Genomic DNA, 27,727 nt, shown 5'->3' on the forward strand with positions numbered 1-27,727 from the left:
AGAGAGTGAGAGAGAGAGAGAGAGAGAGAGAGAGAGAGAGAGCACATTTCACAGTTACAGTTAATGCTTATCAGGCTAATGAGATTAAGAGATTAATAAGCAGTTGCATCATTTTTGCAGGTTTGAAACCAAAACTGTAAGATCACAAAGGACGAATGTAAGCAGAACGGAGCGTATCTGTTCTTATATCCTTGCATCTCTGTATAATATAAACAAATATCAAAGGGCCTTTTGCACTGTCTCGATTTTTTCCATAATTTTTACTTTTTACGTAATTTCAATCTGCTAAACGTGCACTTTACTCCAAGTATTTCAGTATTATTTCCCCCCAAACATTATTAGACTTAATCTAGTTAATTATCCAATAGCTTAAAGAAGTGCTTTGCTAAAAAATCTGATTTAATGCCCCTCCTTCAACCCCCACCCCCCCCGCCCCAACCCAAATACAATCAGCCCCCCCCCCCACCCCCCAAACACATATCACAGATATTTGGCATCTGAAGTTTGTTTATTTAGTTTTACACCAGAGCTACGAGGCTAATGTAGCTAACAAGCTTGGCAGCTTATGTGCACCAGTTAGCGCCGTGCTAACTGTATGATCACGCTGGTGCCTCAAATTGCATCAAGTTGCGCCATAATCTCAAACTAGACTAGCTTATATGTACAGTTTTGCACTCAAGCAGCTACATGGAGAACTGTTCATGCCGCTTTCTATACAGTTTTTTGTGCATTTTGAATCCACCATAGTTGTGATGTCACAACCATGAAAACAGGATTGTACATACAACCACTCAGAATGCAGCAGTTTCAGCCTCCAGTATTTCCAGATGCACTCGTAGAGAAACCTCATCATTCGCTTTATAAATAGCCTTTCAGTGTCGGATCAGCATAGCGTTTAGCGCTCCTGTGGAAACCTGAGCGTTATTAGCGCCGTGCTACCAGCGTATAATCACATTTGAAGCTAATTCTGGCATGAAAAGAGGCAGTGAAGCTCATTTTAGTCATGCAAGTAAGACATTCTTTACTCTACATGCGGTTGTACTGGCTCTTACTGTAAATCTGCATTTGAGGGCTGTTTGTGATTATTACTAAAGCAGCCTGTTAGCCTGTTAGCCTGGAAATTTTATACTCGGTTGCTTTTTATGGACACGGATTTCAGCAATAACCAGGGCGACAGGCGATGTAGAGGGTGCTGTGTCTCTGGGACAAAAACGATCCTTCCTTGTACAACGACCCCTTTTTTGTTCTTTATGTCAACCAAACATTTTCTGATCGGAGCAGAAGACGACGGCACGATCGCACCTACAGGAGAGGTTATGTAGAATCATAGGCATTCCTTTTCATGGCGCATTTGTTACAGTGCATGCACTGGCCACCAGGATTGCCAGGTTCAAGGTTTTTCCCTCAAATTGGGATAGTTTGAAATCATGGGAGAAAATGGTAAAAATTTAGCTTCTGAAGGAAAGATTTTGGGCTAGAGATGTTGGCTTGACCTGGCAACCCTGCCTGCTGTAGAGAGTGCTAAAAATACTGCAATGTCTGTGGAAAATTCTGGAAGACCTGTGGAAAACACTGCAAGACCTGTGGAAAATACTGCAAGACCTGTGAAAAATACTGGAAGACCTGTGGAAAACACTGCAAGACCTGTGGAAAACACCACAAGACCTGTGGAAAACATTGCAATACCTGTGGAAAACACTGCAAGACCTGTGGAAAACACAACCTGAATGGTACCGCAAAATTTGAAACCCTACCCTGAACCTTTTTGGACACAAAAGGAAGTTGGCTTCCTATTTGCCAGTGTCTTTTTAAATATTTTAAACACACTTTATTTGTTATACGTTCTCTTGAGTTTCAGCTTGTGGACAGATGTCTTGACATTTCCCTTTAGAGTTCACTGTTCCATCAATGACAGTAAGCCATCCTGGCAAAACAGACCCAAACCATGATACTACCACCACCATGCTTCACAGCTGGGATAAGGTTTTTATGCCTTGAATAGTGCAGCATTTACATTGTGATTTTGCAATTTGGTGGAACGAAACATTCAAATATGAAGTGCACTTTCGGTTCTACTGAGCTTTACTTTGTTACTAAGGACTTGAGTTGCTGGGATGAGTCATGCGCATCTATTATACATTAGCAGTATTTATTATGGAATTTATGACTGTACCTGGCAGAAAAAGTGTCTACTTTCCTCTCCTGTACTGTTAACACCTTTCAGAAAGGCTACTTGCAGGAAAGCTTTCACACTTTGGACAACCCAACACATTGCGCTCATTGTCTTTGGGATAAATACTGCCAAACTTCCTTCCCAGGTACTCTCAAACTTGGAATTTGTCAGGCCTGTTTGGAAGAGAATGTCATTACATGTAAGAGATGAAATCGAAGTTCATCTTAAAGCAGAATCCTTTACATCATGATGTCTTTAAGATGATAAAAAACATACATTAAAAAAGTTGCGTCCACGTTTGTATGGCACTTTTCTAGTGAACTGCACCGAGACTAGCCTATTATCTCTAAATAAAAAAAGGAGCACTAAACTGGGTTAGTGCATTACTGCAGCAGAAGCAATGGCAAACGCATTCAGCTCCAGCAGTGAGACAGCCGAGCGAGATCAGGCAGAAAATCCCTCCAGAGTGCCTCCACGGGCCACAGTGGACACATCCTCTGGTGTGTCATTGGATTAGCGGTTGGGAAGTTTCTTTTTTGTCGAGGCATGTGGTGTGTGTGAGAGAAAAAGAGAGAGAGAGAGAGATGGGGGAAAAAAACATGTCTTTGGGGCTTTTGGCCTTGACCGGGTGAGATTAAATTAGCTGAGCCTGCAGTTGTGTGTTACCCCTCTTAAAAGCCTAAGAGGAAGAGATGGACAGACGGACAGAGAGAGAGAGAAAGAAAGAGGAGAGAGAAACCAACACTGTGGCTGTCTGATCCAGCTTCTCGCAACCCCACAATTCAGTGCTGACGCTGGGACGTTGGACGGTGGCCTTCAGAAAGAAAGGAGCTTAAGAGCTAACTCTTAACAGAGGAAAATAATCCCACTAGCTTCTAGCTCCTTGTGTCCTCTCTGCTGTGAACACAGCACGAGCTATGAACTTGCACTTCTTCAATTCACAGAAGAGAATTTCAGATTTTATTTTATTATTATATGACTGGGCGGCACGGTGGCGTGGTGGGTAGCACTGTCGTCTCACAGCAAGCAGGGCCTGGGTTCGATTCCCCGGCCGGGCGACCGGGGTCCTCTCTGTGTGGAGTTTGCATGCTCTCTCCATGTCTGCCTAGGTTTCCTCTGGGTTCTCCGGACTTGGACATGCTAAATTGCCCCTGGGTGTGTGTGAATGTGTCTGTCTGTCTGCCCTGCGATGGACCAGCAACCTGTCCAGGGTGTATCCTGCCTTCTGCCTGATGACTGCTGGGATAGGCTCCAGATCCGTGAATTAATTTTAACACAGCTGCTCCTAACAAGAGAGAGGAGATCGGTCAGGCTAGTCAAGTAACCTTAGCCCTACATCATCTGTTCCTACTGAGCCACAGCATTCCTGCAGATCAACTCTCTAATGTTAGCCCAACGGCTAGTACAACATCTTCCACATCAGCTGGCTACTGCTAACCCTATTCCTACGACAGCTATTCCTATCTTCCGAGAACAGTGTTCCTCCAGATCAGCTCGTTAATGTTCATCAGTTTGTACCATCACAGCTATAGAGACTCCACAGGGTTATTGCATCTCGTTGTGTCTTGCTCATTTACTCATGCCGTCTCTTTGGAATCCGTCTCTGTTTTTTTGTAAATGATTATAATTCCATAATCCTGAACCATTTCTGTTAGTCCTGTTATCATGCAAGAACTCAGGCCTTCTGTACAAACGTCTTTGTAGTGTTTAAAACAGGTAGGACTGAAGGAGCGCTACAGGGGAAATTACGGCGGATCTACTACTATTCCAAAAGCCTCAACCACTGAACTTGGACACTAGAGGAGAGTGAGCTGCGTTACCTCTTCTACTGGAATGCAAAGGCGATAATGTGTCACATTTTTAAAAAATGTTTAAATTATCCGTCTCATCTGCTACAGAAGTTGAGAAAACATGCTTCCAGTAGAAGACCGCTTGGACAGTCTTGGCCAGGGGTCGGCAACACGTGGCTCTGAAGCTGTATGCTGTCACCCATCTGGCAAATTCTGGGAGATCACATGACTGAGATACTTCCCTCTGGCCCGGAGTCCGGCTCAGACTCCATTACCCAGAATACTTCAGGGAAACACATGACTTCTGACTCTCTCGCTCCTATCAGCACTGACAGTCACCTGAATTCTAACGTGTATCACCTGTCTGTAGTCATGTGACTCATATAAAAAGCCTTAACAAGCTTCAGCTGGTCCAGAACGCTGCAGCCAGAGTCTCACAAGAACCAGAAAGTTCGACCATATTAGTCCAGTTTTATCAGCCCTGCACTGGTTACCAGTTAAATTTCACACTGATTATAAAATCCTATTACTGACCTATAAAGCTCTAAATGGACTCGCCCCTCAGTACCTGAGTGACCTTCTCTCCCACTATGAACCATCACGCCTACTTAGATCACAAGGCGCTGGCTTACTACTGGTACCTAGAACTAATAAAGCTCCATCAGGGGGGAGAGGTTTCTCATACAAAGCCCCCCAGCTCTGGAATAATCTTCCTGTTAATATTCGGGACTCAGCCTCAGTCTTTAAGTCTAGGCTAAAAACGTACTTGTATAGTGGAGCCTTTGGTGATTAGTCTCCCTGTCAGATCCAGACCTGCTGGAGTCTCTGCTGCTCTGTTATACTGTATATCTGTGGTCAGTCACTCTTTACATAACTGACTCTGTGTTTTCTTTCTTTGCTGAATTGATCAGCTGCCCATCCTGTGCTTCTGATGCTACTGGCTCTTCTGCCTTGATCAGGTGCCACTGCTCACCAGCCTTCTGGACCGGCTTGACCACCACTGAGCTTCTTGCTTTACAACGCTGTGCAGTCCTCAGATGCTGCTCAGAGGAGGATGTGTTCCCCTTCTGAGTCTTGGTTCCTCTCAAGGTTTCTTCCTTTTTTAGGGAGTTTTTCCTTGCCACTGGCGATGCTCATGGAGGGCTTTGACCTGGATTTTCTTTCTGTAATGCTGATTGTTCTGTAAAGCTGCTTTGTGATAACACCTGTTGTAAAAATCGCTACATAAATAAAGTTTGCCAGCTTATATAGTTTAGTTTATAAGTCCGGGCTGTAGTCAGGCCTAGTTGTGAGGTGTTGTTTCTCTGTAAACTACTGAGCGTTCTTTCCTGTTGTTTGACCTTTTGCTTTGGTTTTGGACTCGGCCTTTTGCCTTATCCCTCTGTACCTTTGCAGAACTATTTTGATTCGTGTTTTGACCACTTTTGCCTGCCTCTCCGACTCCGTCTTTTGCCTTGCCCTTGTGCTTGTTTGCCTCATGTTATGTTCACCATAACACTTCTGCTATAGTTTCTGGCTTTGACCCACGCCTGTGATTTTGAAAGTAAAGCTGCTCTTGTCCTTTTTATCCATGTGTGTCTGGTTTCTGTTGATTCATCACGCATGCGGCTCTTTTACTGCCCTGTTGCGGCTCCACAGCTGAATCAGATTAGCAGGTAAAAATAAAATAATCCTCCTCTACAGTAAAATAAAGCTCTGCTGATCCTTCAACACAGTTTAACAGTAAATGGTCCTAAACGCTGGAGTTAATGTAGAACTGCTGATTCACCCTTTAACCCTGAAGATCAGCGCAGACTGCTGGTCACCATAGCAACACAGACGACAGTCTCACCTAGCTAGTAGCTATGAAACGGCAAATATAAAGATTAAAGATAAACATTGATATTTTGGAGTCGAAAGGACTTTTTGTGTTTATAATCACTCCAGCTGGTTTCCTGATACGTTTAATCTGCAATGAGTAACTGATAAACTGACAAAAGTCACAAAGCTGAAGTCAGTTTCTCATTCGCCAGCCTCTTGTTCGAATTTTCACGTTCCACCTTAAATGGTGCAACAGTAAGCCACATAGTTACTATGTTCTGGTGCCTCGGGCACCATTTAAGGCAGAAGGTGGTTGGTTAGTGTAGTGGTTAACACCTTTGCCTTCTACGCTGTAGACTGGGGTTCAATCCCCGACCAGGGCAAACACCCTACACTACACCAATAAGGGTCCTTGGGCAAGACTCCTAACACCACCTTGGCCTACCTGTGTAAAATGATCAAATAGTAAGTCGCTCTGGATAAGAGCGTCAGCCAAATGCCGTAAATGTAAACTCAAACAAGAAGCTGGCGAATGAGAAGCATCTTCAGCCTCATTGAGACATTTTACAAGAAACTAACGTTATTCTACTTTTGAGGAAAAGTTTCCTGCCAGAGATGTGAGAAACGCGGCTACAGCTGAGCTGAAGCTTAAAGCAGAGCATGTTCAATGAAATGGACATGCAATTTTGAGGCTCCCAAAGTGATTTGATTTCTGTTGGCACTTGACAAAATGGCTCTTCTTGACATTCGGGATGCCGACCCCTGGGCTTGGCTGTCATTATAGCAACTATGTACAAAACCCCATCTCCGTAGCTCCAAGCATCATTGCGTGATATATGTTCTGGGCCTAATGGTTCTAATGGTCTTTTTTCAGCAGTGCGGTTCAGCAGGTTTCTAGTAAAGCAGCTGATGAGCGCATTGAGATGGATACTGTTCGTTAATTATTGTATCTTCAGGACTGAGTCTGGTGTTCCACAGCTGTAGGCAACCAAAAATACAGCTAACGTGATGCTTTCCATTCTACCTGGACAGCAATCCTCTGTAATTATCATCAACTCCAAGAACAGCACTCTCCACTGGAGACCAGTCATAATAATCAGGCACCTGTTGGAAGATTCACACAGAGACAATCAAAGTGGAGCACAATTTTACTGATTACAAACTTTAGTCTAATCAAGGGTCCTTTTTCCAGGTCTGAAGTGTGTGTGTGTGTGTGTGTGTGTGTGTGTGTGTGTGTGTGTGTGTGTGTGTGTCTTTGTCCCAAGAACCTTTCATATGGTCTTCAGGCAGTTCTTAGCAGAAGAAACAAGCTGTAATAGTTTCAAGTTTCAAGTTTATTTGTCATTTGCACAACATGTCAGTACATTTATGCATTGAAATGCTTGTGGTGAGGCTCAGATAAATCACTCTACAGAAAATAAGCAAGTAATATATATATATAGAAATATATTAAACATACACAAGTCTAGAGAAAATATACGCAAAATATAGAGTATACATTTTAAAGTGGCTTCAGTGACTGTGTTGTTCTTTAAAGTGGCTTAGTGTTAAGGTGTTATTGTCCATAGCAGAGATGATATGATATAATAATAATAATAATAATAATGCTGACAGAGCGACTGAGTGAAGGTGTAGTTTGGTGATGGACCCACAGCTTCACAGCTGGTTCAGAAGCCTGACAGCCTGTGGGTAGAACCTGTTCATTAGCTGGGTTGTTCCAGCCTGGATGCTGCGGAATCAGGCCGTGTGCTCGGTGGCTTCTGTCTGACCGGATCTTCTTGATCTTCCTGAGGCAGCGGGGCTGGTAGACGTCCTGTAAGGCTGGTAGTTTGTTACCTATGATGGCTTCAGCCATCCTCATCGCTCCTCTAAGGGCCTTGTGGTCACAGGCGGTGCAGCTGCTGTACCAGACAGTGATGCAGCCGGTGAGGAAGCTCTCTATGGTGCATCTGTAGAAGTTGGTGAAGATCTGAGGAGGTAGACCAAACTTCCTGAGGCTACGCAGGATGAAGAAATGCTGATGGGCAGATCTCCCAATAGTGTTGGTGTGGTGGGTCCAGGTGAGGTCATCAGTGAGGTGTACGCCGAGGAACTTCACACTGCTGACTCTCTCCACTTCAGCTCCATTGATGAACAGGGGAGAGTGACCACCCCTCTGCAGCTAGCCAGTGGAATTGGCCTGGGCTAAATTATGTAAAGGGGACACTTAGCTAGCCAGTGGAATTGGCCTGGGCTAAATAATGTAAAGGGGACACCTAGCTAGCCAGTGGAATTGGCCTGGGCTAAATTGTGTGAATGGGACACCTAGCTAGCCAGTGGAATTGGCCTGGGCTAAATTGAAAAAATGGGATACAAATCTGCAGAACTTTTTTCCCAGCACTAATATACCATTTATGTACATGACAGTAGGTCATAATGTGTCCAAAACCCCACGAGCAAGTCTATTTAAGAAGACTTATCACCTTGACACCATATGAGCCACATATTTGTTGATTTTAGGACTAGACTTACTAGGATCCTTAATCTCTACGATAGGACTTTCCATTAGTTTTAGGTACAACAGCCCCAGTGCTCCAATTCTAAAACACATCTTGACTGCCTACATTTAAAAAAGAGCAAAAACAATTGCCAAAATATTCCGATGTGTGGATATTCGGAGCAGATTTCTCCTAATAAAGCTGAAGTAGTTGACGAGACGATCCTTAAAGTAAACACAGAGTAAAAACAAAACACGATCAGATCAAAGGAAGAAGATCAATGGATCCTGTTAACAGTGGGCCGACCGCCCAAGTTCAGCCGGCCAGGCCCGGTCAGTGAAGGAAATGATTCCTTATGGATTTCCCATTAAGCGTGGGGCTCGGTCCACACTGCGGTTTTAATAGGGCTTTAATTTCGCTAATTAAGGTTCAATTCGACTGTGTGGAAAAGGCGATTAGGCTATAGATCTTGACGTTTTACCAGGGAAAGATAACGCTGCCTTGACGCATGAGATCCAGTTCTTTCAGCAAAAGCATACTTGTGACTATCGCTCTACCACACACACGGGCCGCTTCCTTCCACTCATCACTTTGCTCTGTATCGACTACAGGGACATTATTTCTGGTCTCCGCTGACCGCTCGCACAGAGAGATGGGCTGAATTAAAACACACTCTGGAAAGCAGACTGCAGCTGCTGCTTTCATTGCCAGAGAAGAAAAGAAAGGTCTCCCTCCCTCGCTCTCTCCTAGAAAAATAAACTCGAGTCTGGGAGTCCCAGACCCAGACAGTGTGAATAATGAAATTCTGGAGGACGGAGGTCCGTCTGGACGGACATGCGCAGAGCAGGGTGGTTTGGACACACTTTTCCCTGCGCTGTAAGCAAGGTGAGGGCCATATGGCTGATTCAGCCCAGTCCCTCTTAAATCCCTACAACCGCTGTACCAACACAGATACCCGCTACTCAAACACCAGGGGCTGAAAGAGTGAGAATGAAATAAGGCCGAGCCCAAACACTGGCGGCGAAAATGAAATCCATATGAAACTGAGCCAGTCGTCCAAACCTGAGAACCTTGCTTGCACACACTGTCCCAACTACATGGAAGCTGGAGACGTGTTAGGGAGGGTTTCCGCGTCTGTTATTAACAGTGTTTCTTAAACTGTGGGTTGCAACCAAATTTGGGAGTTTGTGCTGATTGCCACATGATGAGGAATGTGTGTCGGAGTGGTGACTTTCATACAGGAAAAAAAATTCTCTTTCTGGCAACAGAATATTGACGTCAAAATATTGACTTAAAATATTGACTTTATGTTAATAAAGTGGCAGTCGTGGGCTGGAGGTCAGGGAACCAGCCTTGTGACCAGAAGGTCGCTGGTTCGATCCCCAGAGCCGACAGCACGTGACTGAGGTGTCCTCGAGCAAGACACCTAACCCCCAACTGCTCCCCGGGTGCTGTGGATAGGGCTGCCCACCACTCCGGGCAAGTGTGCTCACTGCCCGCTAGTGTGTATGTTCACTAGTGTCTGTGGTGTTTCTCTGCATGGATGGGGTAAACGTGGAGGTGAAATTTCTAAAAAAAGAATGACTTGTTTTCTCAGAATTTAAGATATGATGATTTATTTTTAATTAAATTGATGATGTACCTTAAAAATGACTTATTTTCTCAAAATTTTGATATTATTTTCTCTAAATTATGACCTAGTATTTCAAAACAGCAACTAATTTTCTAAAACACTGATTCATTACCTTAACATGGTGGGTCAATAATGACTAATCATCTCAAAATATTCACTTTTTATCTTGAAATATTGACTTGTTTTCTCAAAGTTTTCCCACAGAGAGTCAAAATAATTTGCTAGTTTTCTTAAAACATTGACTTAGTTTTTCAAAATAATGACTTGTTTTCTGAAAATATTTACTCAGTTTCATGACATAATGACTCATTTTCTTGAAATAATCACTCGTTATCTCCAAGTAAGTACTTAGTATCTTGAATTAATTACTTATTTTCTAAAAATTTTGACTTAGTATCTCGATGTAAACTTTTTTTTTTGGATTACTGATTTTGTTTAATGATTACTTTTTAGGTCAATAATTGCTTTTTTACTTAGTTTCTAAAAATAATGGCTTTATTTTTCACATTTTCCCATATAATCCCAAAATAATTACTTATTTTATCAAAAACATTTACTAAGTATCTTGAAATAATGACATTTTTTTGACATAGTGACCTAAGACCTCAAAATCAATGGCTTATTCCCTTAAAATATTGACTTAGTATTTTGAAATAATTACTTATTTTCTTGAAATAGTGACCTAGGATGTCGAAATATTTTATTTTCTTGAAGTGTTGACATAGCATCTTGAGATTTTTTTTTTTCATTTTAAATTTACTTAATAAAATTTTTGAGAAAAAAAGTAGATGACAATATTGTTGACTTAGCATCTCAGCATAATTTATTATCTCAAGATACTGACTTCAGCATGTTCAAATACTAGTTTGTTTTTTTCAAAATATTGAGTTAGTATCTCAAAATAGTGACTTCTGTACTTCTCAAAAATAATTACTTATTTTGACAGATTGAGTTTGAAAAAATTACTTACTTTCTTGGAATTTTAACATAAACTGACTTATTTTCTAATGATATTGATGTAGTATACTAAAATAATCATTTCTAATATTGTTATACAGAAGGCAAGTAATTATAGTCTAATCTCAATATAAGAACAACGATCTCAACATGATATATGTATTTGTCAAAAATAATGACTTATTTTGAGTCTTCAAGAAAATAAGTGATTATTTCAAGTTGACAAAGTAAATTGAAATAATGAAATTTGAACATAGCATTTGACAAAAACAAAGACTTTTCTTGAAATATTTACTTAATATTTCAAAATAATTCCATGATGTATAATAATTTATTATTTTGATACTTAGTATCTCGATATCTCGATTTTAAGTCATTTTGAAATTAAGTCAATATTTCAAGGAAAAAAAAGTTATTTTTAAGATACTAAATTGACAATTTGACCTACTAAAAAAAAAAAAAACAGCTGATTTTTTTCTGTAACTGGCATAAATTGGCTCCAATAGAAACTGGTGGAAACTGGTGGACTACAACACTCTTTAGATATTGTCTTTGAAGCAAAGAGGACAACTACAGTATGAATTTTTCTTTGTTTTTGGCTTCTTCCATTAATCACCACTCAAAGCACATCAGACACCGTGTTAAACTTTCACTGCATCTATTTTCTGGAAGGCCTTCATTAAGCTGTCTGAATCTATGAATGTGCTTATGTAGAACATTCCACCATGGTTTCTACAACAGAGGGGCATAAACCACATAAATACACATTCCCTTCATTACACCTTTAACCAATCACAACATGAAACAGCTGGGCTGATATAACTGACAGGATAAGTATGAAGTAGAAGGGAGGAAGAGCTGATGCAAAACACTGTCAGTTGAGCTGTATATCTTCTTATTTACCCACTAATATCCTACCAACTCCTTCAACGAAACACTGGTTTGTATCATTTGTCTTCTGATTGATAAGCTACGCACTGTAACCATGATGAGCTTGTTTCTTACCAATTTCTCTTTCCTTACAAACACTGGTAGTAGTTCTTCTTGGATCCCATTTTGCTACTAGTTTTCTCTTTTTCCAAGAAATTCAAGAACCCCTTTTCGAGGTTATTACTACCAAATTCACAATACTTCAGAGCATTCCAAGCATTCTAACACCTGCTTTACCTCAGCTTGATATAAAGGGCCTTCATGCTATGAATCAAGACTGTTTGAGGAGGAAAACTGCCAAACTGCCTCTGTAGATCTCCAGGTCTGGAATCTCACATCAAAAATTAAGCTCTGGGATTTTTCTCGTACTCTTTGAAAAGCTTTAGTAACCAAATTATGCATTCAAGTCCCACCAAGTTTGGATAAAGTAGCTTATTTATCTCAGACTGCCTGTCCTCAACAAGAAACGCAGCAATGAATGATAAAGTGAACCGAGCAGCTAGCGTTACAGTGCGCAACGAGATGGAACTTGACAGGAGCAATTTTAAAAATGGAGTCATCCAACCATCGCAAAGTGCAGTCACTTCATTATGAATCTGTTGGGTCAAGAACTTCAAAGCGACTCCCCAGACTGTTTGGTCTAAGAAGCTTGGTGCAATGGCCAAAGAGCATGGCTTGTTAGCCAAGCCGCAAGATAGGCCAAATACCTCAAAACATTATTAAACAGCATCTGACTTTCCTCTCCCTCTCGCCCTCCCAACCCTTCCCTCTTGCTCTCAGGCTGGAGCCACAGCCAGCCCTCTCCGCAGGCAGCCCTCCACAGGCTAAGCGCTGGCCATTTTGGATCAAAGCTCGCTGGTGCAATCCGCTGTCCAAATGCTGAGGCTTTCACAAGGCACAGGGATCCAATCCAGTTCTCAGGGGCCTTCAGAAAGTCCATATTTCGGTTGTCTTCCAGCTCCAGGCCCACCTCAGCCAGGTTATCAGCACTCCGCAGCCTTGACTGCCTGAGTCCACCATGGCTGGGTTGGGAATTTGGGCCTCTAGGTATCAGGCCAAAAAGGAGGAATGCTGGATGGACCGGAAGCAGGGGTGAGGTGTGATCCACTAGTAGCTTCTGAGCAACTGGCATGGGAAATTGGAGAAAAAAATTTGTTCTGCTCTTTTCACTGGCAAATTGTTTCTATATATAGTATCCCTCACCATGGATAGCAGCTTTGCTTGGGCTCCTCCAAATCCTTGAATTTCCTGCTTTTTATTTGCATTCACCACACTTGCTGTATTCCCACCACTTGATTGGACTGAAGAAGCTCATCAAATGAGTTATGCAACCAGGACCGGTGTTGAAAAGAAGTAATTTCATCCCTCTCGATATACATCTGAAATACAGGTAATCAGTGAAAACAGAAAGGCATTCACTGAGACACATAATTTATCCTGGCAAAATGTGCAATCACGTCCTTGATCTTGAACTGTTTCTCTCCAGTTCTTCCCGAAATGCCAATATTACATGACCCCCAAGGGCTTTATTATTTTGTAATGTATGAAAAAAAATTAACATTAGTAAGTTAGGTAGGTAATGCCGTTATTAAGATATATGCTAGCAAGTCCCATTTTCCAGCCACATCAATCAAACTTAAATTTACACTTACACTCTTGTAGAAATCACCATCTGTCACATTGATTTGCACCTACAGGAACCAAGATTCAAAAGGATAAACTCTCTAAAGCGTGATGAGGCAACACTGGCAGGAACCAGAGGAAGAAACACCAAGAGGAACCAAGATTTCATGAAGTTAAAAGAACTTTCCCTTCAGACTTTCCATAAACCTAAAGGAACCTCTGGTCTATATGTTCCATGAACTTGAAGTAAAAGAGTCCAGCCTAGATGTTTTGAAATCTTGGAAGCTCCTATCTAGACATTTCTTTTATGTGAAGGAATTTCCATTCTAGATGTTTAAGGATTTCCTGTCTAGACATTTCATAAATGCAAAGGAACTTCCTTTTTCCATGTTATGAACTCAGAGGAATCTCTGTTCTAGATGTTTCATGAACTTAAATGAACCTCTTCTCCAGACATTCATGAACCTAAAGGAACCTTCACTTTAGACTTTTCATAAATCTAAAGGAACCTCTGCTTTAGATGTTCCGTGAACTTGAAGTAAAAAAGTTCATCCTAGAGGTTTTGTAAACTTAAATGAATCTCCAGTCTAGACATTTCATGAATGTGAAGGAACTTCCACTCTAGATGTTAAGAACTCGAACAATGTTCACTCTGTGCTTTCTAAGAACTTAAAGCAACATCTTCTCTAGATGTTTCATGACTTTAAGGGAACCTCTTCTCTAGACATTCATAAACTTAAAGGATCCTTCCCTTCAGACTTCCCATGAACCTCAAAGGAACCTCTGCTGTAGATGCTCCATGAACTTTAACTCCATGAAGTTTAAGTTTAACTTGAAGTTTAACTTGAAGTTTAAGAACTTGAAGGAATCTCTGTTCTAGATGTTTCACGAACTCAAAGAATGTTTACTCTGTGCTGCCTTAGAACTTAAAGCAACCTTTGCTCTAGATGTTTCATGAACTTAAAGGAACTTCTGCTCTAGATGTTTCATGAACTTGAAGAAACCTCGGCTCTAGACATTTTATGGACTTGTGGTTTTATGGGTCAGCTGTTTTACAAGCTTTATTAGGTCTGAAGGCAACAGAGACAGTAAAGAACTAGACGGCCTAGCGGGGTTTATTACTTCCCCCCAAAAGCCTTCAATACCACCACAGCAAAGAGAGAAATCAAATGGAAAGCGTTCCTCTTTATGGCCGGCTTTGCGGAATGGTTCGGCATGGTGAGTAATGCTCATCGAGATGGAAACGTCCTCGACGAGATGTCTTTTCCTGCTCCATTAAAGTCAATTTGAGATAAAAGGAGCAGCGCATGGTGTGCGTGGCCCACATTACTGCCTAACAACACGCATTTGTGGTGGTCCGGTGGAACCATCAGGCTGGAGGACGAGCACTTTATTCCCCGGCCGTCCTCCGCTCTGAGTTTGGAGGCAGCGCTCCACACTTTGGGAAGTAATGCTGGCCTTCACAGGCTTTCTGCCTTTCATTCTTTCAATTACCTGCTCTCTGAGGGAGATGGCTTTGAAGAAGTTCTGCCCTCTTTCAGGCCGAGTCGCTTTCCTTTTCATCTTTACTTTTTTTCTTCCATCTTCTCTTTCTTCTTGTGTCTCTCTATCAACCTTTACACTTGCGTCTTCCTCACTTGTTCTGTCGTTCAACCTTCCCATCTCTTTTTTGTCTTTGTGTTTCTCCATCTCTTCGTTTTTCTTTCCCTTTCTCTTCTTTCCTCTTTTTCATCTTTTTATGCCCATTCGTTTCACCTTCCACTTCTTTTATTCTTTCCTTTTCTTCCCTATCTTCTTTCTTCCCACCTTCCTTTCTCTTTCTTTTTTGGTTTTCAATTTTATGCCTTTTTTTCTATCGCCCCTTTCTCTCTTTGAATCTTTCTTTCTCTTTTTTCCTTATTTCTTTCATTATATTGTTTCTTTCTATCATTCTTTCCTTGATTTTCCCTCTTTCTTTGTGCATTCTTTTTTCTTCTTTTACTTTCCCTTTGTCCGTCTGCTTTTTTATATTTCTTTTCATCTTTGTTTTTTCTTTTCTTCCCTTCTCTTATTTTAACCTCTTTTTCATAACAATATGCCTTTTACTTTCTGTCTTTCCTTTCTTCATTCCTCCTTTCTAAGCTTTTTGTCTCTGCCTTCATTTCTCATTTTAAACTGTTCAGTCTCTTCGTACCTTGCTTTTTCCTTTCTTTCTTTGTGGATTTTCTTCCCACCACTCTTTCCTTTTCTTTCTTAATATTTTTTTTTCTTTTTCCTTTCCTTTGTCTCTCCTTAAAGCTTCAATTCTTCCTTGTGCCTTCTTTATGTCTGTCTTTCTTACTCTTTCCTTCTTCAACCTTTCCTTCGCCTTCAGCCATCCTGTTCAAGCCTTATACACAATCCCTTCATTCCTCTTTCTTTCTACCTTGTGTTTTTCTGTCTCCTGCCTTTCTTTCTACCCAATATTCTTTCCTTTTCTTTCTTTATACATGTTTTCTGTCTTTTTTTTCTTTTTTTTCTTTCCTCTTTTATTCGTCGTTTTCCTTTCTTTCCACCTCCCTTTCAGGTTTTTCAACCTTACTTATGCTTTTTTCTTTCTATTTTCCCTTACTTCACTTTTTCCTCTTTCTCTCTGTCTTTTTTCAGTCTACCTCCCTTACTTTTTCCACATTTTCTCTTTCTTTCTTTCTTTCTTTCTTTCTTTCTTTCTTTCTTTCTTTCTCTTGGCTATCCTTTTTGTCCCTTTCATGTCTTTCCTACCTTTTATATTCATCTTTCTCCTTTCTTCAGTCTTTCTGCCTTGCCTTTTTTCTTTCTTGTCTTTTTTCCCTTCATTTCTTTCTCTTTCTTTCAACCTTCCATGTCAGTTTAATCTCATTCCTTCCTTATTTCTTTTAACTTTTCTTTCTCTTTTCTGTTATTTACCTTCTAGCTGCTTTTCTCTTGTTTATTTTCTTTCTCTCTTTTTTCAACCTTCCTTTATATTTTTACTGTCTTCCCTTTCTTAATTTATTTAGTTTCATTTCTACCTTCCATTTTCTTTCTTTTCCACCTTTTTCTTTCTTGAACTTGACTTGCCGTTGCACTAGACGTCTGTTAGAGCTGAAAGAAGTGTCACGACTGAGTGAGGAGAATATAAACAAGCTAAAGATGGTGACGGCGCTGCTGCGAGTCACCCTGTAAAGTCTGAGATAATCTTTTGAAATCAGGTGTCGGGTCGGTGTTTTTCAGACCACGTCGTACGTCTTTGTTTTCTCATCACACACGCAGCCTCAAAAAGAAGGTCTGACTAGACGTTTAGGCCTCAAACGATCTTAATATCGACATTATAATAATGAAGATTTGATGACAATAGCAGATACTTCCCTCGTATCCTCAGAAGACGCTCCTTCACCAAGTACAGATCGAGTTCTCTTTGACTTCTCTGTCAATCATCAGATTCATCCACCCGGGGAAATGGGCTGAAACACAACCCTTGTTATAAAATGTCCTTCCACAGATTGCCTGCAGTTACATATTTCCACCAGAGAGGTCTCCAAATCCCCAAAACCTAGAGTGGCTTTAAGACAGACTGTGTTCGAAAAAGTCTCCTACACACTGTTCCGTAATAAATAGTATGCAGTGGGTGACCAACAGGAATTTCCGCAGTACGCCAAAAATACCCAGATGTATGTATATATTCCGGAGCACAGCCAGAGTTGGCTTCATCATATACTACAACCCCAATTCCAATGAAGTTGGGACGTTGTATAAAACATAAATAAAAACAGAAGACGATGATTTGCAAATCCTTTTCAACCTATATTCAATTGAATACACTACAAAGACATGATATTTAATGTTCAAACGGATAAACTTTATTGTTTTTTGCAAATATTCACTCATTTTGAATTTGATGCCTGCAACATGTTCCAAAGAAGTTGGGACAGGGGCGTGTTTACCACTGTGTTACATCACCTTTCCTTTTAACAACACTCAATAAGCGTTTGGGAACTGAGGACACCAATTGATGAAGGTTTGTATGTGGAATTCTTTCCCATTCTTGCTTAATGTACAACTTCAGTTGCTCAGCAGTCCGGGGTCTCCGTTGTTTATAATGCGCCACAATTTTCAATGGGGGACCGGTCTGGACTGCAGGCAGGCAGTGAGCATTTTTGAGCATTCCTCAACTTTCCCAGTCTTTTGTTGCCCCTGTCCCAACAGTACAGTAACTTACTAAAATTGGTCTGAACAATCCCTGAAAACCGAAGAATCCACTCAGCATCGGCTTTTCAAGTCAAGTCAGCTTTATTGTCAATACTGCAGTATGTACAGGACATACAGTGAACTGAAACTGCGTTACGCTCGGATCCCATGGTGTAGCAATAACATTAAATAGACGGTAAACAGGAAAAGTGTGAATTTAAATAGACACTAAAAAAACATTAATCGTAAAAATAAACATCCATTGTAGAAAAACAGAATAATAAAAAATAATATAAATATAAGAAGGTCCTGAAATGAGCACTAAAGTGACATAAGGCAAGTACAGATTAAGGTCTGTGGGTATAAATAGTGCAGCTATAAACAGTAGTGCAGTTAGACGGAGCTTATGGGGCAGTTAAGTGATGTTATCATTAAGTGATGAAAGTGACGGGTGCCCTTCTGGCCTGTGATGCTGTGTTGTTGGCCCAGTAGAGGTCCTCTGGGACATGCACACCCAGGAACTTGGTGCTGTCCACCCTCTCCACAGCCGCACCGTTGATGGTCAGAGGAGCATGCTGGGTGCACGTTCTCCTGAAGGCCACAACGACCTCCTTCGTCGTCTTATTGTTCAGATGGAGATTGTTGTGTCACACCACAAGGCCAGGTGGCTCACCTCGCTCCTGTACTTTGTCTCATCATTGTTGCTGATGAGACCCACCACAGTCATGTCATCTGCGAACTTGATGAAGAGGCTGGAGCTGTGCGACGGTGTGCAGTCGTGGGACATTAGAGTGAATAGGAGGGGCTCAGTACACATCCTTGGAGGGCCCCCGTGTTAAATGTGATGGTGTGGGATGTGTTGTTGCCAGCCCATACTGCCTGTGGTCTCCCAGTCAGGATACTATACTGGATATTGCACAGTACACTACTGATGTAAAGTAGCATGGCATATACGGTATACAGTGCCATTTCAAACACAGTGACAGATTCTACGTCTGTTAACTCACTACTAGAAGTTCAATTCATTTAAAAGAGAGCTCTTACTTCAGCTAACAGATGCCTAACATCATGCTAAGTGATGGTGGAGAGGAAGGAATGTCATAACCCATCCAGAGATAGTGGTGCCGTTTATGCTCTGTGGATGGCCGGGGCATCGAATTGATGATAGAGCAAACACTTAAACCCTCCATCTCAGAACGTTAATTTTTATGAGTGTGAACTGTCTACTCTTATTTTTACCTCCATCGTCTCGAACTCCAGTGAGCACTTGACCTGTCCTTAAAGACCCAAAGTCATCCGAGGCTGGAATCCCTGGACCATCGCGAGGCAGCCAAGTTCCATTTAATCCAATAATCCTGTACAATGGGATAAAGCATTATTGCTCTTGCTGTATACAGCAGCTCATTTGTAATCTGCGGAATATCCAAGGACATCCTTCATCCGCTACATGCCTCGGAAATAAATGGCAGCAATGACTTTACTTGTAATACGCAGCGAACATGGTTCCATTTTTTCTGTATCTCTCTGTATCAATAAACCGTTGCTACCAAACTGTTTGCTGCCAGGATCTGTAATGACAAACGAAATGTTTCATGAGTAGGCCACAATAAAAAGGGTTTATAGCTCTGAATGATGGGGGGGGGGGCATGTATGGGATCAGATTATAATAATGAGACAAGGCCAGAAGAAAGCTAAGAGCTTTGTTTGTTGCCCTTACCATCTCCGTTATTATGCCACTGGAAATGAATGGATTACTGGATTGTGTGACGTGACTGCCACCTGCCACTTGACGTTCCTGCCAAGAGAGTACATCCAAACTCTGCCAACGTCAGTCCCTAGATGAAGTGGACAACAGCTGCAGGACGAAATTACATATTTGTATTTACGTATGTATGTATATATATATATATATATGGGCAGTCATGGTAGGAAACCAGCCTTGCTACCGGAAGGTCGCCGGCTCAATCCCTGGAGCCAAGTGTGCTCACTGCTCCCTTGTGTGTGTTTTCACTAGTGTGTATGTGGTGTCTCACTGCACAGATGGGTTAAATGCAGAGGGGAAATTTTAGTCCCATAGTGGGACTAAAAGGTAACTTAATCTTTATATATATATATACACACACACACACACACACACACACAGTCACCGGCCACTGGGAACGGTCTGAAAAAGAGGAAATATCCAGTGAGCGGTCAGTTGTGTGGACGAAAATGCCTTGTTGATGTGAGAGGTCAGAGGAGAACGGGCAGACTGGTTCCAGATGATAGAAAGGCAACAGGAACTCAAATCACCAACCAAAATCTCTGAGGAACGTTTCCAACACCTTGTTAAAAGTCTGCCATGAAGAATTAAGGTAGTTTTGAAGGCAAAAGGCGGTCCAACCTTTTACTAGCAAGATGTCCCTAATAAAGTGGCCGGTGAGTGTATACATAAATCTGTTCCTTGGCCAAAAGTATGTGGACACCCACTTAGCCCCATGCATAATTAACAGGAGTATGAAATTAAACATATAGCTATGCCATCTCCATAGAACACTGGCAGTAGAATGGGCCATACTGCAGAGTTCAGTGGCTTGGCACTGTCTGAGTTTCTGCCCTGCTAGATCTGCCCTAGACAGCTGTAAATGCAATGATTGGGAATGGTGTGGAGCTGCTGAGTGCTACAGCGTATCATCTGTTGAATCACTTTCAAATTGCCTCTGGAAGCAAAGAACACTACCTACAGAAATGCATAGTGCCAACAGTAAAGGAGGCTGTTACAGCTGTAAAAAGGGGGGTGGGGGGCAACTCCAAATTAATGCCCATGGATTTGGAATGGGAAGGCCAACAAGCTTGTATAGGTGTGATGGTCAGGTGTCTGTAGATTTTTACTCTTACGTACTCAAGTAATTTTCTCATACTTGAGTAACAGCATGTTCATGTGGTCAAGTGAATTATGACTACAGTAGCAATTTTCTCACTTAAGCAGGAACGTCCAGTCCTCTTTGGTCTCTAGGTCTATTAAAAACCAGTTTGCATCTGTCACATTTGCTTCTTCTGCAGTGGCCACTTCAGAGCAGCAGGCAAGATGTTGCTGATGAAATGCTACAGTAGAGAAAATGACCTCACTTTGATCAGCGTGTGCGCTACATTTTACTGACCTTTTATTACAGAAAGAGCATACTTGAACTTACATGTGCACTTTTGAACCGTCCCTTTTTACTGATCGTCACACAGTGTGCACAGCACTTCACTCCTAGTATTTATGGTCAAGATTAGCTGCTGAAAAGACAAAACGCAGTACAAGATAAACATTAAATATGTAAAAATACTGACTCGTTTATTAAAAGTCAATATAAAGCAAATAATCCCATTAACAACCGAATAGCACAATGCACACAACCACACTCGGTAGCCACTTGTGAGAAACACCTACCTTCTGCTTCCACTGACTGGGCACTTTATTAGAAACGCCTACCATCTACTTCCACTAACTGGACACTTTATTAGAAACGCCTACCTTCTACTCCCACTAACTGGCACTATGACTTTGAGTAGTCTGGTGCTTTGGTTTTTAGCAGTTTACTAATATTTTTAGTGGTAAAGTACAGCCTCCCCTCCTCCTCTTAGGAATGGAGTTAGTTCCTATGTCTCCCCAGATAAATAACATGAGAATTTCGCTCCTCGCATCAGATTTTTCAGACTTATTTACACTTCAGCTCAACACACTTGGAGGAGAATGCTATCATTTCTGGTATGTCAGCTAACACACTTGCATTGGCTAGGATGTTGCTCAGTGATTGAGGAGAGGAAGGACCATCTTACCCATCCAACGTGAGCAAGGCCAATTATGCTCACTTGATTTTGATCTACCACCAACTGCACTGTAAGATATCCACTTTGCATGGACACACCTCCTGAGCTCCTACGCCAGTGCAGCCCATAGCAGATGCCACCTAACTGCCCTCAAGGGTCAGCGAAGTGCTCGGCACTCCCCTCTGCTGGGCTCTGTCTTCCTAACCGACTGCCTTTGAGTTCACTGAAGCACCATTTGACTTCTCACTGCTTGGTGGCACTATCCCACTTCTGACACCACTGTGGCATCAAAATATAATTGCATTTGCATTAGATTAGCAACGTCTGCAGTCTGTAGTCTCTTTCGTCTGCTGTGATTGACTCTTCCTATGCGTAACGTATTCAGTTTGCACTATCGCTGCTTTCGTCTGAAAAAACAAACTGTGTTCAGTTGAGCTCCACTCTCTCTCACTCAATAATGAACTGAGTCTGAATACAGCAGTCTGGTTTTTTGACCTGAGGCTTCCCACTTTGAAAGTCTTAGGCAGAAAAACCTATCCTCCATCTTTGATTTCCTCTGGACAATTTCAGTTTCAGATATTCGAAACGGACTAAAATGATCCGTTACATTGCGGCGATCACTCAGTTTGCACCTCCAGGCTATTGCAAACAAGCAAAATAGACATTAGGGCTAACACATGTCGCTCAGTTATTAAAACATAATAAATATTGAAATGCCATTTGCCAGCACTTTACATTTTAAAGCTCTGTGCATTTGTGGAATGGTGATAACGGGATCTGCGTGTTTAAAATGTTGAAAGTCAATTAGGGCATAATTGATTAATGTATCTGGAGGGAAATGGTGTGGGAGAAAAAATGAAACAGCAATAAAAGGTCAGATTTTAGCTCTAGTAAGAGGCTTAAATGAGGTCAGCATGACTGAACTAAAGCTGAAAATACACAACTAAACAAGGCATCGGGTACAATTTCACATGTATGTCTGTGTGGACATGTTTGATCATTTTATTTTAAGCCCTGTTTTCCACTTACTGTGCCACAAATACAACAGGCACACGCCCTGGAGAGGCATCTGCACAGAAATACATGTTCATAACAGTGCAGTGCCACTATTGAGAGTGTTACCTACAGTCAGGATTCTGGATCAGAAAAAAGTGGAGCTGATTCATGAAGTGAAATTTGACATTTTATCATGCACTGAATGCATTTCCTGAAGAATGAAGTCATGTTACAGTACAAGATTTGATGACACACTGAATCTTTTCCGAAGGAATCAAATCAAATACAGTCTTGGCAAAATCTTAAATTTTCTAAAGCATCGAATCACTTCCCAAAGAATCTAACTGAGTCCTTGTGTACTTTGAGATGTGATGAGGTCCTGAATCATTTCCTAAAAGATTAAAATTGAATCGTTAACTTTAGACGTTTATGATGCATTGAATCATTTCCTACAGAAATGAACTGAACAGTCATGATGAAATCTAACACTTCATGATACACTGAACTGAGTCATTAAATCTGAATTGAGTCAGTGAATCTGTGAGTAATTCAGTCTGAGAGTTTGAATCATTTCCTAAAGAAATGATTCAAACTCAAATCATGCTGAACTGCAGCACTTTCCAAAGAACTGAATCAAACTGAGTCATGTTGAGATCGGAACAAAATGGTTTACTAAACATGTGATTGAATCGACAGATTTACAGTAAAATTTGAGATTTTATAAGGTATTAAATCGTTTCCTAAAGAAGTGAATCAAAGTGAGTCATGGTGAAAACTGAGAATTCATGGCGCACTGAATCATTTTGTAAAGTTCAATGAATCAAACTTGAAATTTGATATGTCCTGATGTTATTACACCACTGTCTCAAAAGTTGAGTAATATGGAAATTTGAGACTTGTATATTATTATTTTTTCATAGTTTAATAAAATTCTGCTGAAATTTGATGTTTTATGAAACACTGAATCATTTCCTAAAGAAATGAATGAAACTGAATCAAATCAAACTGTGATGTAATTTGGCCATTTCTGAACGAGTCATAATGCAATCAAACTGTTTTGTGGACAGAGAGTTACAACCCTAGAGGCTGCATAACTCACACACAGCATGTGCAGCAAGTAGCGCAGCACTTAAGTGCACGTAAACATGTCGGTCAGCTGCTAAAGCCATCCGGCTTTGACTGGCAGGTCTGCAGAGTGCAGTAGCTGTGAGGATGGAGTTATTTTCAGCACAAAGGAAGTGGAGAGAAGAAAAACGTCCAGCAGGAGGGCTGTGGAAAAAAAACCCCCACCAAAATAGAACTCCCTCTGGCTGGAGTCCCTTGAGTGGCAGGATTAGGAGTTATGGACTGGGCCGTGAAAAAAGTGGACCGTACAGCCAGTTAAAACACCATAACACTACTGGGACAGAGCAATAAATCATGAGAGAGAGAGAGAGAAATAGCTCAGGCTTTGAGTCTGTAATGGAGTTTTCACTCGAGCTAATGTGATACAGCTTAGCACCAGCTGACTTAAACAAGCATGGCCAAGAGAATTAGCTCACTCACTGGCCACTTTATTAGAAACACCTACCTCGTACTTCCACACACTGGCCACTTTATTAGAAACACCTACGTCGTACTTCCACACACTGGCCACTTTATTAGAAACACCTACCTCGTACTTCCACATACTGGCCGCTTTATTAGAAACACCTACGTCATACTTCCACTCACTGGCCGCTTTATTAGAAACACCTGCCTCGTACTTCCACTCACTGGCCGCTTTATTAGAAACACCTGCCTCGTACTTCCACTCACTGGCCGCTTTATTAGAAACACCTGCCTCGTACTTCCACTCACTGGCCACTTTATTAGAAACACCTACCTCGTACTTCCACTCACTGGCCGCTTTATTAGAAACACCTGCCTCGCACTTCCACTCACTGGCCACTTTATTAGAAACACCTACCTCGTACTTCCACTCACTGGCCGCTTTATTAGAAACACCTACCTCGTACTTCCACTCACTGGCCGCTTTATTAGAAACACCTGCCTCGTACTTCCACTCACTGGCCACTTTATTAGAAACACCTACCTCGTACTTCCACACACTGGCCACTTTATTAGAAACACCTACCTCGTACTTCCACTCACTGGCCACTTTATTAGAAACACCTGCCTCGTACTTCCACTCACTGGCCACTTTATTAGAAACACCTACCTCGTACTTCCACTCACTGGCCACTTTATTAGAAACACCTACCTCGTACTTCCACACACTGGCCGCTTTATTAGAAACACCTACCTCGTACTTCCACACACTGACCACTTTATTAGAAACACCCACCTTGTACTTCCACACACTGGCCGCTTTATTAGAAACACCCACCTTGTACTTCCACACACTAGCTAAGACAAGCGTGGTGCTGTGTTTTGGCCTTTTTTCCGGTCACATAAATCCTGTTTTTCTGTCATGGTGAAGCAGACTAGCTGTCTTCCTCAAACTCCATATGGATACACATGTTCACACACAGACATAATTTCTTGCTTTTTAAATTTTTCTGCACTCTCCATCTCCCGATACAGTGTGGGTAGCGACCTTGTGCGTTCACCGGCCCCTCCAAATGAAACCAACCCGCCACGTTTATTGTGTTTGGAGGCTTTTTTCCTGCCGCAGAACCTTTTAAGAAAATGCATTTGTGCCGTTCAAATGGAGCAACTGATTGCTTCTGCCTCACACATGCGCACACACACACAAACACAAACAGGTACACACACAAACACACACAGGTACACACACACTTCACCCATTTAACATAAACTCAGGCTGTTGGGTTAAAAGCTGAAAGTGTGCACATACATGCTTTTACTCTCGGTCCAGTGAAGAGTGAAGGGTTGAAATTAAGCTTAAATTATGCCACTTCAAGCAACAGCCTGTGGACGCTCCCTGATGGAACGATGTACTAGATGTGTTTTGCAAAGAGGACTGAAATGTGTACGTTATACACAAAACTAGCATAAATGCGCAGCATCTAATAGAGTGAACAGTGAGTGGACGCAGTGTTTAAAAACTGCATCTGATCCACTCATACCAGCACAACACACACTGCAGTGTTAATGACCCACCACCCAAATAGTACCTGCTCTGTGAGGGTCCATGGGGGTCCCAACTCCCATAAACCGACTCTGGAATTGTACGTACATGACGGGCTCTCCGAAAGTTTTGAGAGTTTTCAAATGATATGACATCATATCTTGGAGCAAAATAAGGATTGGGCTCAGCTTTATTGGAATGACTAAAGGCTTCTCTATCATCATGGGGCCAAAATCCCAAAGTGGCAGTAGCAAATGTTTTTCCACCAGGTGCGGAAATCCACGGAGATGCATTTTGTCCTCATGTCCATGTGAACAGTGTTGTATCTGAGCACCCTTGCTAAATTTGGTTACCCTTCCTGGTGGAGTACTAAGGGCCAAATGCCATTTCACCCCTCGCCCCTACCACTCAGCCCTTACCCGTCTGTCTTGCGCGTTCACGTCTGGCGTAGGGTGTCCCAATTTTGTGGAGATAGAGGTGTGGGGCGAAGTGTTAGAGCTATATGGCTACAAACATCAAGACGGCTGCGCGAGCGACCAAAGAAACCCACAAACGTGAGAAATTATTTCTGTTAAAAGTTACGACAATCTCTGTTTTATCTTAGTTTATTGTCGTTTCAATGTATTTTGGTCATTTTCTTCATAACAAGGTCATAAAATCACTGATAGCATGTTCATTTCTTGTGAGCTAGTTAGCTAACTTTCCTGTTCCACCTTAAATGGTGCAGAAGTTACATTCTTGCACCTCAGGGATCAGAAATGCTGCAGCATTTAAGGTGGAACGGGAAAATCTGGTGAATATCTGACTTCAGCTTCATATCACTGAAGAATTATGGGGGGGGGTGGTGGTGATAATAAATAATTGCCCCCCTCTTTGAAGGCGTATGGTCCCTAAATGTAACTAAAGCCCAGCAGTGAGGAATTAACATTTGCTGCACAAATCTACACAAATGGAAATAGGGAAGAATGGAGCATGAATGTAGAATATGGGCCCTTTAAAGGAATCGTTTGGTGAAAATCTCGTTTACACTCTGCCTGATCCACAGTGTGGTCAGTTAGCCATTACACTAGCCATGTAACCAATTAGGGGGATCTATTTACAGTTCTATTTACAGGTCAGTTTTCATGACATCACAGGCGCAGTTTTTCCATACATGGTCTGTATGGACTGTAGAGTGAATGATATGTTTTAAAAATGTAACGTTTTTTTGGGGCTCTCCAATAATTCGGCCCTTTCGGCAAGAGGTTGGAAATGTTATTGGGGACTTATTTGGAATAATGTATGTGTTTTCGTGGGAGAATCCATTTTCTGAGAAAGGACTCTCCAGTTAGTAGGGAAGAATGATAAATACACACACATCACCTAAGTCGCTTCTCCTTCTGGGTCGCGGGGGGGGGGTGTGGGATGGGGGGTTGCTTGAGCCTATACAAGCTGTCATCGGGAAGAATACATCCTGGACAGGTCGCCAGTCCATTGCAGGGCAGAAAGACAGACATACATTCAGGAGACCCACACAGACACGGGGAGAACATACAAACAACATAGAAAGGACCCTGGTCGCCCGGCCGGGGAATCGAACCCAGGCCCTCACTGTGAGGCAACAGCTCTACCCACCGCACCACCGTGACACCCAAAATGACGAATACCTGCATAAAATATTAGTGGTAGCTAGTTGGCTTAAAATTGTCCATTAAAATTATTCAACTGAAAGACTTTTACATTTATGTTACAACTGAGGACGAAATGCTTTACAAAAAATTGAGAAATGGGTCTTAAAACACCTCATTAGCATCCAGCACAAGCAATTACACACCCAGATCCCCAGCGCCGACAGTCCATGACTGAGGTGTTCTTGAGCAAGCTGCTCCCCGGGCGCCATAGATAGGGCTGCCCACCACTCCGGGCAAGTGTGCTCATAAACGCACTGCCCCCTAGTGTGTGTGTATTCACTAGTGTGTATGTGGTGTTTCACTTCACGGATGGGTTAATTACAGAGGTGGAATTTCCCCGTTTGTGGGATTTAAAAAGTATCACTTAAGTTTAAAATCACCTCTTCGGAGGTGAAAAATGCCTCTAACACATGGGCTCTGTCGTAGACTCGCTGTGGTAAACTGCTGTCTAGAAAACGAGAGAGATAAGCTAGAGAGATTTATTAAGATACCAGTAGTCCTGCTTACATTCCTGCTTCACTTTATACATTTATCATATCAGTAACACTAGAGCTTTTCTCTTTATTGGTGGTGGAGTCTCTGTCTGAAGATGCATGGAGAGCATTGCCGAGGGTGCTTGTGTTTGGTTTGGCTTCGTGATCTGTCT

This window comes from Pygocentrus nattereri, chromosome 22 (genome assembly GCF_015220715.1).
Source record: "Pygocentrus nattereri isolate fPygNat1 chromosome 22, fPygNat1.pri, whole genome shotgun sequence".
In the NCBI taxonomy this organism is placed as follows: Eukaryota; Metazoa; Chordata; class Actinopteri; order Characiformes; family Serrasalmidae; genus Pygocentrus; species Pygocentrus nattereri.